The sequence below is a fragment of the Nicotiana attenuata genome, chromosome 1 (genome assembly GCF_001879085.1).
Source record: "Nicotiana attenuata strain UT chromosome 1, NIATTr2, whole genome shotgun sequence".
Classification (NCBI taxonomy): domain Eukaryota; kingdom Viridiplantae; phylum Streptophyta; class Magnoliopsida; order Solanales; family Solanaceae; genus Nicotiana; species Nicotiana attenuata.
In genome coordinates this window covers 101654777-101666995 of record NC_031989.1, presented here as the reverse complement: position 1 = coordinate 101666995, position 12219 = coordinate 101654777, and the positions used below count along the sequence as shown (strand labels likewise).

The 12219-nt window shown below is 38.7% G+C and overlaps 1 long non-coding RNA gene across 1 annotated transcript; it reads right to left on the bottom strand.

The window, feature by feature from the left end:
* Positions 7329–9172, bottom strand: LOC109231372. Its single transcript, XR_002068806.1, has 2 exons — positions 9021–9172; positions 7329–7618 (listed from the first exon to the last, which is right to left on the bottom strand). It is a non-coding gene; the product is annotated as an uncharacterized LOC109231372 (long non-coding RNA).

The window sequence follows — 12219 nt, the reverse complement described above, 5'->3', positions numbered from 1 at the left end:
CCCCAGCAGCTTTCATGGACTTGATGAACCGAGTGTTCAGGCCTTATTTGGACTCATTCGTGATAGTGTTCATTGATGATATATTGATATATTCCCGCAGCCAGGAGGAGCACGAGCAGCACCTTAGAGTGGTTCTTCAGACTCTGAGGGATAGTCAGTTATATGCTAAGTTCTCCAAGTGTGAGTTCTGGTTGAGTTCAGTTGCATTTCTGGGTCATGTTGTATCAGCAGAGGGTATTCAGGTGGACCCAAAGAAGATAGAGGCAGTCAAGAACTGGCCTAGACCAGCATCAGCTACAGAGATTCGGAGTTTCTTGGGGTTGGCAGGCTACTATCAACGGTTTGTGGAGGGGTTTTCATCTATTGCAGCCCCGATGACCAGATTGACCCAGAAGGGTGCCCAGTTCAGATGGTCGGATGAGTGTGAGGCGAGCTTTCAGAAGCTCAAGACAGCTCTGACTACGGCACCAGTGTTGGTTTTGCCCACAGGATCAGGGCCTTATACAGTCTATTGTGATGCTTCCCGTGTTGGGCTTGGAGCAGTGTTGATGCAGGATGGCAAGGTCATTGCCTATGCTTCGAGGCAGTTGAAGATTCATGAGAAGAACTATCCGGTTCATGATTTGGAGTTGGCAGCCATAGTTCACGCATTGAAGATTTGGAGGCATTATCTGTATGGCGTGGCATGTGAGGTGTTCACGGATCACAAGAGTCTTCAGTACTTGTTCAAGCAAAAGGAGTTGAATTTGAGGCAGAGGAGGTGGTTGGAGTTGTTGAAGGATTATGATATCACCATTCTATATCATCCGGGGAAGGCCAATGTGGTGGCCGATGCATTGAGTAGGAAGTCAGCCAGTATGGGCAGTCTTGCTTATATTCCGGTCGGTGAGAGGCCGCTTGCTTTGGATGTTCAGGCCTTAGCCAATCAGTTCGTGAGGCTGGATGTTTCTGAGCCCAGTCGTGTGTTAGCTTGCACGGTCGCTCGTTCTTCATTATTGGAGCGTATCCGTGATCGGCAGTATGATGATCCCCATTTGTGTGTCCTTAGAGACACGGTGCAGCGCGGAGGTGCCAAGCATGTTACCTTAGATGATGATGGAGTTTTGAGATTGTAGGGTCGAGTATGTGTGCCTAATGTGGATGGGCTCCGAGAGTTGATTTTGGAGGAGGCCCATAGCTCCCGGTACTCTATTCATCCGGGCGCCGCGAAGATGTATCAGGATTTGCGGCAGCATTATTGGTGGCGTAGAATGAAGAAGGATATCGTAGCATATGTGGCTCGTTGTTTGAATTGTCAGCAGGTTAAGTGCGAGCATCAGAGGCCTGGTGGTGTATTTCAGAGGATTGAGCTTCCCGAGTGGAAGTGGGAGCGGATTACTATGGACTTTGTTACTGGACTCCCGCTGACTCGGAAGAAGTTCGACGCAGTTTGGGTCATTGTTGATAGGCTGACCAAGTCAGCACATTTCATTCCTGTGGCAGTCTCCTATTCTTCTGAGAGGTTGGCTGAGATCTACATTCGGGAGATTGTTCGCCTTCATGGTGTGCCCGTATCTATCATATCGGACCGGGGTACGTAGTTTACCTCGTGCTTCTGGAGAGCAGTTCAGCGAGAGTTGGGCACACGGGTCAAATTGAGCACAGCATTTCATCCCCAGACAGACGGTCAGTCAGAGCGGACTATTCAGATTTTGGAGGATATGCTCCGAGCTTGTGTTATTGACTTTGGAGGTTCGTGGGATCAGTTCTTGCCTTTAGCAGAGTTTGCCTACAACAACAGCTACCAGTCGAGCATCCAGATGGCTCCTTATGAGGCTTTATATGGTAGGCGGTGTCGGTCTCCGGTTGGATGGTTTGAGCCGGGAGAGGCTCGATTGTTGGGTACGGATCTGCTTCAGGAGGCCTTGGACAAGGTCGAGGTCATTCAGGATAGGCTTCGTTCAGCTCAGTCTAGGCAAAAGAGTTATGAAGACCGCAAGGTTCGAGATGTGGCATTTATGGTTGGTGAGCGGGTATTGCTCCGAGTGTCGCCTATGAAGGGCGTGATGAGGTTTGGGAAGAAGGGCAAGCTTAGCCCTAGGTTCATTGGTCCGTTTGAGATTCTTGATCGAGTGGGAGAGGTGGCTTATAGACTTGCTTTGCCGCCGAGCTTATCAGCTGTGCATCTAGTGTTTCATGTGTCCATGCTTCGGAGGTATCACGGCGATCCAGCCCACGTGTTAGATTTCAGCACTGTCCAGTTGGACAAGGACTTGTCTTATGAGGAGGAGCCGGTAGCTATTCTAGACCGGCAGGTTCGTCAGTTGAGATCCAAGAGTTTCCCTTCTGTTCGTGTTCAGTGGAGAGGTCAGCCTCCTGAGGCATCGACCTGGGAGTCCGAGTCCGATATGCGAAGCCGTTACCCTAATCTTTTCCTCGACTCAGGTACTTCTTTCTTTTGTCCGTTCGAGGACGAACGGTTGTTTTAGAGGTGGAGAATGTGACGACCCAAAGGGGTCATCACCTGTTTTAAATGAATTCGGTACTTTCGAGGCCTTGAAAACCTCATTTAGAATTGCCTCAATTTGCGTGCGCAATCCGAGCACCTAGCCGGAAAGTTTGAATGTGAAATTGTGTGAAAAATGCTAAATTTTGGTATTAAAATGAATGAATTTGACTTCGGTCAACATTTTGGGTTAACGGACCCGGACCCGTGATTTGACGGTCCCGGAGGGTCCGTAGGAAAATATGGGACGTGGGCGTATGCCCGGAATCGAATTCCGAAGTCTCAAGCCCGAGAAATGAATTTTTGAGTAAAATTGTTTTCTGAAATTATTAAGGAAATTGAAATGAAAATTGATTAGAAGGTGTTGGTATCGGGCCCGTATTTTGGTTCCAGCGCCCGGTACAGGTCTTATATGTGATTTAAGTGTTTCTGTAAGTTTGGTTAAAAACGGACGTCGTTGACGGGATCCGGACCCTAAATGGGAAATTGATGTTTAATAGGAATTTTGAGAAATCTCATTGATCTCGAGGCTTAATTCGATGTTCATGATGTTATATTACTGATTTTGACACACGAATATGTTCGTAGGATTTTTTTTATCAGGTAGTGTACATACTTGGGTTGGAGTTTCGAGGGCTCGGGTGAGTTTCGAGTAGGTTCCGGGATGCCTTAGACTTAAAAGATCAGATGTTGCAGGTTCAGGAAATATTGCAGGCCTCTGAACCCTCTTGCGCGGTCCACGAGAAATCGCGTGCGGCCGTGGAGGGGCCAGCGCGGCCGCGGTCGCCTTTTAGTGGTCCGCGGTGGATGCTGCGCGGCCACGGTCAGCCTTGTGCGGTCCGCACGGGGCTATGATCTGCAGGTCTTTAAGGAGGCCTGTGCGGCCACGGTACTTTATGCGCGGTCCGCACAGGAAGTTTCAGAGGGGTATAAATAAATGGGAATTTCAGTTATTTTACACTTTTCAAAACCCCAAAACATAAGAGGCGATTTTCCAAACAAACTTTCTTCTCCAAAACGATTGGTAAGTGATTTCTAACTTATTTTCTTCACTCATCAACATCTTCTAACATGATTTCAACTTCAAATCAAAGATTTTCATGGGGAAATTGGGTGTTTTGGGTAGAACCTAGGTTTTTCAAAAATTGGGGATTTGGAACTCAATTTGAGGTCCGATTTCAAAACAAATTACATATTTGGGTTCGTGGGGGAATGGGTAACCGGTTTTGGTTCGAACCTCGGGTTTTGACCACGTGGGCCCTGGGGCATTTTTGACCTTTTTGGGTAAAACTTGGGAAACTCATTTTTATGCATTGGGCTTGATTCATTTAGCATGTATTAATGTAATTAAGTAATTTGTGATTCGATACGAGCTAATTGGAGGTAGAATCGCGGGGTAAAGCTATAATTGAGGCTTGAGTTGTATTCAAGGCATTGAGGTAAGTGTTTGGTCTAACCCTAGCTTGAGGGACTAGGAGTTGAGTCTTATTTGCTAATTGCTTCTTGTTGAGTATGACGTATAGGCATGGTGACGAGTATCTATACGTTGGTGTCTAGCATGACCGTGAGTCTTTAGTTTGCGAATATCTTGATTTTGTGGTATTTCTCTTGCCTTGGTAATGATTCCTATTTGTTGTGAAAAGCTTGTGAAGGGAAATTTTAACCTATGAATAACGAGGAGCATTGGCTCAAGTTATATTTCAATTGTGAACGTATATGAAATGGTCGAACCCTTTGGAGCATTGGATCAAGTGGTAAAGTGAGTTATGAAATAAAAGTGAAAGGAAGAGGAAGAGTACTTAAATTGTTCCCTTGCCGGGATATTGTTGTTTATTGATTATTTTCCCTTGCCGGGACGTTGAGATTATTGATGTTGTACCCTTGCCGGGATTTAACTGTTTAATTGCGTTCCCTTGCTGGGATTTCTTTTATTATTTTGTTTATTCCCTTGCCCCTTGTTTGTGATTGTTGTTTGGGTGAGGAAGAGTGTTAAAACACGAAGGGTGATGCCGTGCATTGTTTATTTATTGTGAGGAAAGAGTGTAAAGCACGAAGGGTGATGCCGTGCATTGTTTGCTTATTGTGAGGAAAGAGAGTAAAGCACGAAGGGTGATGTCGTGCCGCACGATGTACCATTCCGAGCCGATTCTATTGATTATATGTGAGGAAAGAGAGTAAAAGCACGAAGGGTGATGCCGTGCACACTTTATTAATTATCATTGCTTGGTGAGGATGAGAGTAAAAGCACGAAGGGTGATGTCGTGCACTTGTTGATCTTTGTTCCTTATTAATGTCTGAGTCGTGTTATTTCCTTCGTTACTGGACGACTTTTACTTAAAATTGTTATTTCCCAACAGCATGCTTCCCCTCCTATATTGTTTACTTGTCTTTGTATTTCAATTCCGCTGTATATGTATATATAACAACACATGTTTATATGGTAGTCCGGTCTAGCCTCGTCACTACTTCGCCGGGTTTAGGCTAGGCACTTACCATCACATGGGGTCGGTTGTGATGATGATACACTCTGTGCTCTTTTGCACAAATCCGGGTGTCGGAGCAGCTTACGGTGTGCAGCAGTAGTCAGGGAGCCGACCTTCAGTCCACGAGACTCCGAGGTAGCCTTGCTGGCGTCCGCAGGCCCGGCGTCTCTTCTATTAGCTTCCATGTTCTGTTGACATTGTATTCGAGACAGACTATGTCCTTTATTTCAAACTCTTATTTGTAGTAATCCTAGACAATCCGTGTATTGTTGTGACACTAGGTGCTGGGTAGAGACTTGTATTGGCTTTCTAGACGTTGTTTCTATATTTAGTTCAGACTTCCGCTACATTTTACTTTTCGTTGTCTTTTAACTGCTTATTCATTGATGATTTAATTGTTTAATCATGTATAAAAACGAGATAGGTTAATGTTTGCAAAGGTTTTTGGCTTGCCTAGCTACCACGAGTAGGCGCCATCACGACCCCCGAGGTTGGGAAATCCGAGTCGTGACAACATCATGCATAGCCCAATTGAACGAAGGATTCATAAAAGGGAGCTAGGGCAAAGCACATTTCACCACAGTTATTTTTCATACATGATCTTCAAAAGAACAGTGATATCAATATGCAACAGATTCGTTCAAGTGATAATATGGCTGATTTGTTCAGCAAATCTCTACCGACGACAACCTTCAAGAAACTAGTGTACAAGATTGGGATGTGAATGATCAAGGATGTGAATTGATGCTCTCATCAGGGGAAGTTAATATGCGTTGTACTCTTTTTCCCTTACAAGGTTTTGTCTCACTGGGTTTTTCTTGCAAGGTTTTTAACGAGGCAACCAAAAGGCGTATTTCTAAATATGCGTACTCTTTTTCTTTCATTAGAATTTTTTCCCATAGGGTTTTTTCCTAATAAGGATTTAACGAGGCACATTATCTATGGACATCTAAGGGGGAGTGTTATGATAAATATCAAATTATGGTGGATATTTACTCTTCTTCCATGATCTTCGTCTCAAATGCTTAATGACATATTCAATGACATATTTTGTATGTTCAATGACATATTTTATGACATATTTGCTTCACTTTTTATGCCTATATAAAAGCCTTGTAATTGATAGGAAAATACACACAATTGAAGAAGAAAATCTCTTCCTTCTCTCTATCGCCATCTTGGTCATGTTTTACTAAATTGCTTTTATTTTCTTGTTCCATATTGTTATTTTGAGTTATATTTCATAACAAGGACTATGTTATTTATGTGTTTATCTTCCATTTAATTTTTATGAACTTTAAACTTATTTGAAAGTTGAATCGTTTGATCACCAATACCAATGTTGACATGTTAGCTGGACATCCGTTCTTAACTTCTAAGTAAATTAGGTTGTGCTAAAGGTTAACCCAAAATCTAACTTGATAAAGTAATTTAAACTAAAATAATTTTTTTAATTTGTCTAATTAATTTTATTTAACGTGACTTGAGACATAAATTAATTGAATTAAGAATTACTTTAGAATAAAAGATCTTATAGTAATTAACTCATTTTTAGTGTTAACAGCTTTAAGGATATTTTAGTCCTTATAACAAAAAATGTATTTGTTATACCTTATTCTAAATTGGTTAAAAAAGAGTACAACATATTAGTAATTATTGAATTAATTATTAAGTAAAGAGTCGCCACCTATTTAAAGGTGAATTAGGACACCTATTTTAACTAAGTAATGTAAAGTTATCGTTAAAGTCTATTAAATATGAGAGATTCTAAGGTAAGGGTTCAAATTAACTTAAGGGGAAGGTGTGAGGCACCCTTTAAGATCCATATCAAAATGGTTAACCGACCAAACTAAAATTCATCAAGGCAAAGTGTTGAAATAAGTAAAATAGTTGATTAAATTAGTTAAAACAATACTATCGTTTGCGAAATCAAATGGTCGAATGAAAAGGGACGATCTGAAGGATTTCAAATGCTAGAGGTCCAAAATTGGTTTTTTTTTTCAAAAAGAAAGTTATCTTACCAGAAAAATGAGTTGGCCAAATGCTTTCATCTTTTCCACACAAATGGATTAAGGATTCAAGTTTAAATCAAACGTGTAATCTAGTATATAAAAAAGAAAGTCAGATTTTGTTAGACACCATTGTTTACAGTCATGCCCTCTTCTAATATATCCAAAACTAACGAAAGAAATTAAATATTTGACTCAATTCATCAAACACTTATACCAGAAATTAAATATTTGTCTATTATCCTAACATTGTAAAATGTATGGTCATTGAATAAGCTAAACAGGAGAGTAGGTAGAATAGTTGATAAGCCACTGATTTTTAAAGTCTTCATATCTAGGTGTTGTATACTATGTGAAAATGAGTACTTGTATGATTAACCAGGAGTAAAGTAACGACATATCACATACCAGTCAATGTTCCAAACACGAGAGTATATGTTTAAAGTGGTCACCAACATAAAGGAAAACGTAAATGGACAATAAAGGAATCAAAGGGATAAATTGACTAGCTTATCACCTAGCATCCCATAAGGGATAATTTTGTTGTTTGTCTCTGTATCAAGCAGGATGAAAATATGATGTGCCGGACTCCATGTGGTATTACGGCGGCGTCGAGTCTAAACACACACGGGACTTTTCGGCTCCGGTGTTCATGCGAATAAAAACAAGGAGAAGAAAAGGATTAGCTAACTTCAATAGTAAACTAGAGAACAACTAAAGAACTAAAGTATTTTACAGATCCATCCTAATGATATATAACCAACTCGATAATCACAAATATTTCATGCTTTAGAACTTGATCATATGACGGGTAGTGCCCAAAATTTGGTAGCTAAACTTCAATAAGTCCCTTTAAATACCTTAATATAAATAAATGTCTTATAGCAGAACTAAGAGAATTTAGACAGGAAACAAACAAGCTTATGTTACTCAGGCTCAAGGTAAAAGTCCTAATAGCAAGATCTCTACATTGAAGCAAAGTCTAGCGCATGAGTTCTAAAATGTATAGACCAGTAAAACAGAGTGTTACAATTTGAAAAGAACATTTTTAGTTACCGGCGTATGAAACATGAAGAAAGCTCTAATTCAAAGTTCAAGTCTCTAACAGAATTTCGACATAGTTTTAGAATACTCATCTTTTGACTAGTATGACAGTAAATATTTTAAACATGTTTCCTTACAGAATAAAAGGCATTTGTAACATATTAATATGATGAAGGTCCAATAGAACAATATTGCAGTAATTGACTTTCTAAGACATGGTATCTAAACTTTGGAGTAAACTTAGAGTAAAATGTTCCTTTTAGCATACAAAAAACAGAAAATAGGTACATTAACACTGATACGTTAAGGAAACAAGAAAACATATATGCCATATTGATTATTAAAGGCAAGAATAAAGTTTTAAAGCTAAAGCATGATGTGCCTTTACAATTAAACCAAACGTTAAATAGAATGCCTAAACAAATCCTTCTAAGGACATGACGCCAATATTTTACTCACATACTTCAGCACAACTAAAGAAAAAGAAGCCTAAGACATGATTTTCTAAGTAAAAGACAATATTTTAGACTAAAGAGGAGAATTAGAAATAGGATCCGACATTACCTGTTTTTGGGCAGTGAACTAGGGTTTTGAGGGCTCGAATCTACTACTCCTTAGTTATTGAAAATGTAAAATAGAGACTAGAAATTGAGAGATTTCCCACAGATTGCGAAGCTTGAGATATTTTAGTAAAATGGAATGTGGCATGAAACTATTTTTTGAGAGTTCAAGCTTCGTTTTCGGCTGAGACTTAGAGAGGTATTTATATGAAACAACTAGGGTTTTGATTTGAAATTCGAATCCAAAATCAGAGGAGTCACGGGTTGGGATTTTTGGTCCTCAAAATAGCCGTTTCAAAATTAAATCTCTGCCATAGAGAATCAAAATCTAAAAGTTCTTTGCCTTCTTGTGTTGAACAAACCTTGTTACAAATAGAGAGATCCAAAAAAATTCATGATATTTTGGATAGATAAAAAGTAAAATAGATGAGAAGCTTACTCCAAATTGGAAAGGCAAGCTTCTGCCATGGCTGGAGAGAGAATGGATTTTTGTTCAAGAGAGGAAAGTGTGGGAAGAAGACAACGCTGGCAGCTAGTGATGAGAATGGAATAGGCGTAGAATATTGGGGATTAGGCTAATTGGGCTGGGGTTTGCTCCTATGAGTCAACCGATTTGGGCTCGTTAGAGGGACTTTTTCTTCTTTTTCAAAATAATTTCTTTGGGCTTTCTAGCTAGAAATTATATGAATAATAATAATTAAAATAATTCGAGAAATTGCACGAGGCGTCCTATTTGGTCGCCCCCATTTAACCTATACCCATTTTTTTAAAAATTTAACTTGTACTCACTTTTTAAATAACTTCAGCCCCCTTTTCTGTTGCTGTTGGTGCTGCTATGGAACCCAGTTATTCTTATGTGAAAACAAAAACAAAAGACTATCAGACTATTTTTGAGTAATCACATTGTTATGTGAAGTGCATCTTTATGTTTTGTTTTTAATTCGTAATAAAGTACACACTGCCTTCCTCGAACGTTGCCTCTCCGAGAACATTCGACACCAATACTGTTCTTTTCCCAAAGTATGTTGATGATCGAGGTCAAACTATGTAAAAGAATAATTTCTGGCTTAATTAAGTTGCCTACTTAAAATTACGACTAATTCCAATAGAAGAGAGGACGGGATTTTAACAAACGAGATTTTAACCCAGTCTTTGCTCTAGAGTTGAAGTCGCTAGTTACAAAATAAAAACTTCAGCTCTAGAGCCGAAGTTCGCCAGTTACAAAAACAAAAACTTCAGCTCTAGAGCGCGAGTTACAAAGTAAAAACTTCAGCTCTAGAGCTGAAGTTCGCCAGTTACAAAAACAAAAGCTTCAGCTCTAGAGCTGAAGTTCGCCACTTACAAAAACAAAAACTTCAGCTCTAGAGCTGAAGTTCGCGAGTTACAAAACAAAGAGCTGAAGTTCGCCAGTTACAAAAACAAAAACTTTAGCTCTAGAGCTGAAGTTCGCCATTTACAAAACAAAAGCTTCAGCTCTAGAGCTGAAGTTCGCCATTTACAAAACAAAAGCTTCAGCTCTAGAGCTGAAGTTCGCCATTCGCCACTTACAAAACAAAAACTCTAGAGCTGAACTTCAGGCCCGGCTACTAGAATGCTGAAGTTTTGCGTGATTGCCTTTGCTACTTCAGCCCCGTATGCTGAAGTTATGCGAAAAAGCGGGTACGCTTGCAATTTTTTTTACAAAGCGAGCACAAGTTAAAACGTGACACAAAAAACGGGTATAGATACAAATGCCCCATTTTACTGGTATTTAGCAAATAGAGTAATCATGAATCAATACAAATGGGCCTGCTACTATATATAAATTATGTTTCACGAATATTTTACAATACTAGAATTTACAGAATATAAGAAAAGCCAAATTTATGAATCCGGAATATTATTTACTTGATTAGTTTGAAACAAGAGTAAAATATGATTCCTCTGTGATGATTAGTAATAAATATGTAGTTACAATGTAAATAACGATAACATTAATAGTAGTATACCAATAGTAATATTAGTACTATCCATAACTATTATAATATTAGTAAATATAGAGTATTAGAATATTAATGATTAGGGAGGCCCAGGAAATTAATCAGAAGAAAAGTAGGACAAAATTGGGTATCAACAGTGTCTATAAGCACTTTTTTACCAAACGCATCACCAACTTATTTTCAGCTCCAGCACTTCTATCCAAACACGTAAGTACTTATTTCTAAAATAAGCTCCAGCACTTAGAAAGTGCTTTTAAGCACCGAGTTCTTAAAAGCTACTTAAATTCAGCCAATCCAAGCGAGCTCTAAGTCTACTTTATTCTTTTTTCTACTTTAGAATTTCGGGGGTTGTGGACGTGCTTTAGGGACGTTAGATAGAAAATTAAGATTAATCTTGGAGTTACGATAGCAATAATTAAGCAAATGCCTATGGTAGGTATACCATGAATGCGGTACGTTACGAGATCGCAGTAAAATATGGTAGTAAAGACTGTTCGTTACCACGAAGGCAGAAGGGTATTTGGCAACTGCAGCGAAGCTAGATATGATCCGCGCACACGATCGCGACAAGGGCACTGTAATTGCAATAAACCATTGATATAAAAGGATCAAATTTTACAAAATCCAAATTTCTAACTCGATTTTTGAAACTTTAAACTATGAGTTTAAGGTGATTTTGGGGTGGAATGATCATATGAGCTGAGATAAAGATGTTAGAGCTATATTTGAATGTATTAGCTATATTTGGATTAGACACATGATTATGATTAATCAAAAGATTTACCTATTATTAATAATAAATAATAATTAATTGCCCATATTATACGTTAATAATTATTAATAGAATAATGGCATATATTATATGTATGTATTCGTAATTGTGGTGAAGACAAAAAATACAATGTGATTTCTTCACATCTATACTTAGCTATTTTATTAATAGTCTGAGTGTTTTTAGTACTTATGCTATTAATTATAAGGGTAAACTTTGAGAAATTCCACAGTTAAGGAGTTGACTTTTTAAAAAGAATTTAGTGCAAGTACATGTGTGAATTTAACTTTTTTGTTTGTTAGAAAAAAGGACAAGTTGACAATTACATACACAACCAAATAATTTACCCGACTATACCTATTCCAAATTATTTAACCGACTCTACCCATTGCATATTCATTAAATAGGAAAATGGCCAAAGTTATCCCTAAAGTATATGAAATATAGCAAATTTGTCCTCGGTTTGCAAAGTGGCTTATGGCTACCCCTTCCGTTACTCAAATGGCCCGTCTTTACCCTTATTGCTAACGGAATAAATAAATCGATTATGAACCCCTCTACTAACAACATACTACATTATTCTATAGAGAAACTTTCAAAAATCACTATGTTTTAGTGGTTATTAGCTAGTTGTAGCTACCATTTACTATATTACTTCCTATAGCTATGTTTTCATAATTTTTAGAGTGTATTCGATGTATTTAAGCTATTGTATTCATGAATACAGTAGCATTTCTAGGCGTGAAATATGGGATTACAGCTAGACAGATTTTTGTATTCGACTGTATTCACGCGTGAAATAGGGGATTACAGCTAGACAGATTATTGTATTCGACTGTATTCAACTGTATTCACGATATGTATTTGTGAATACAGTAACGTAAATA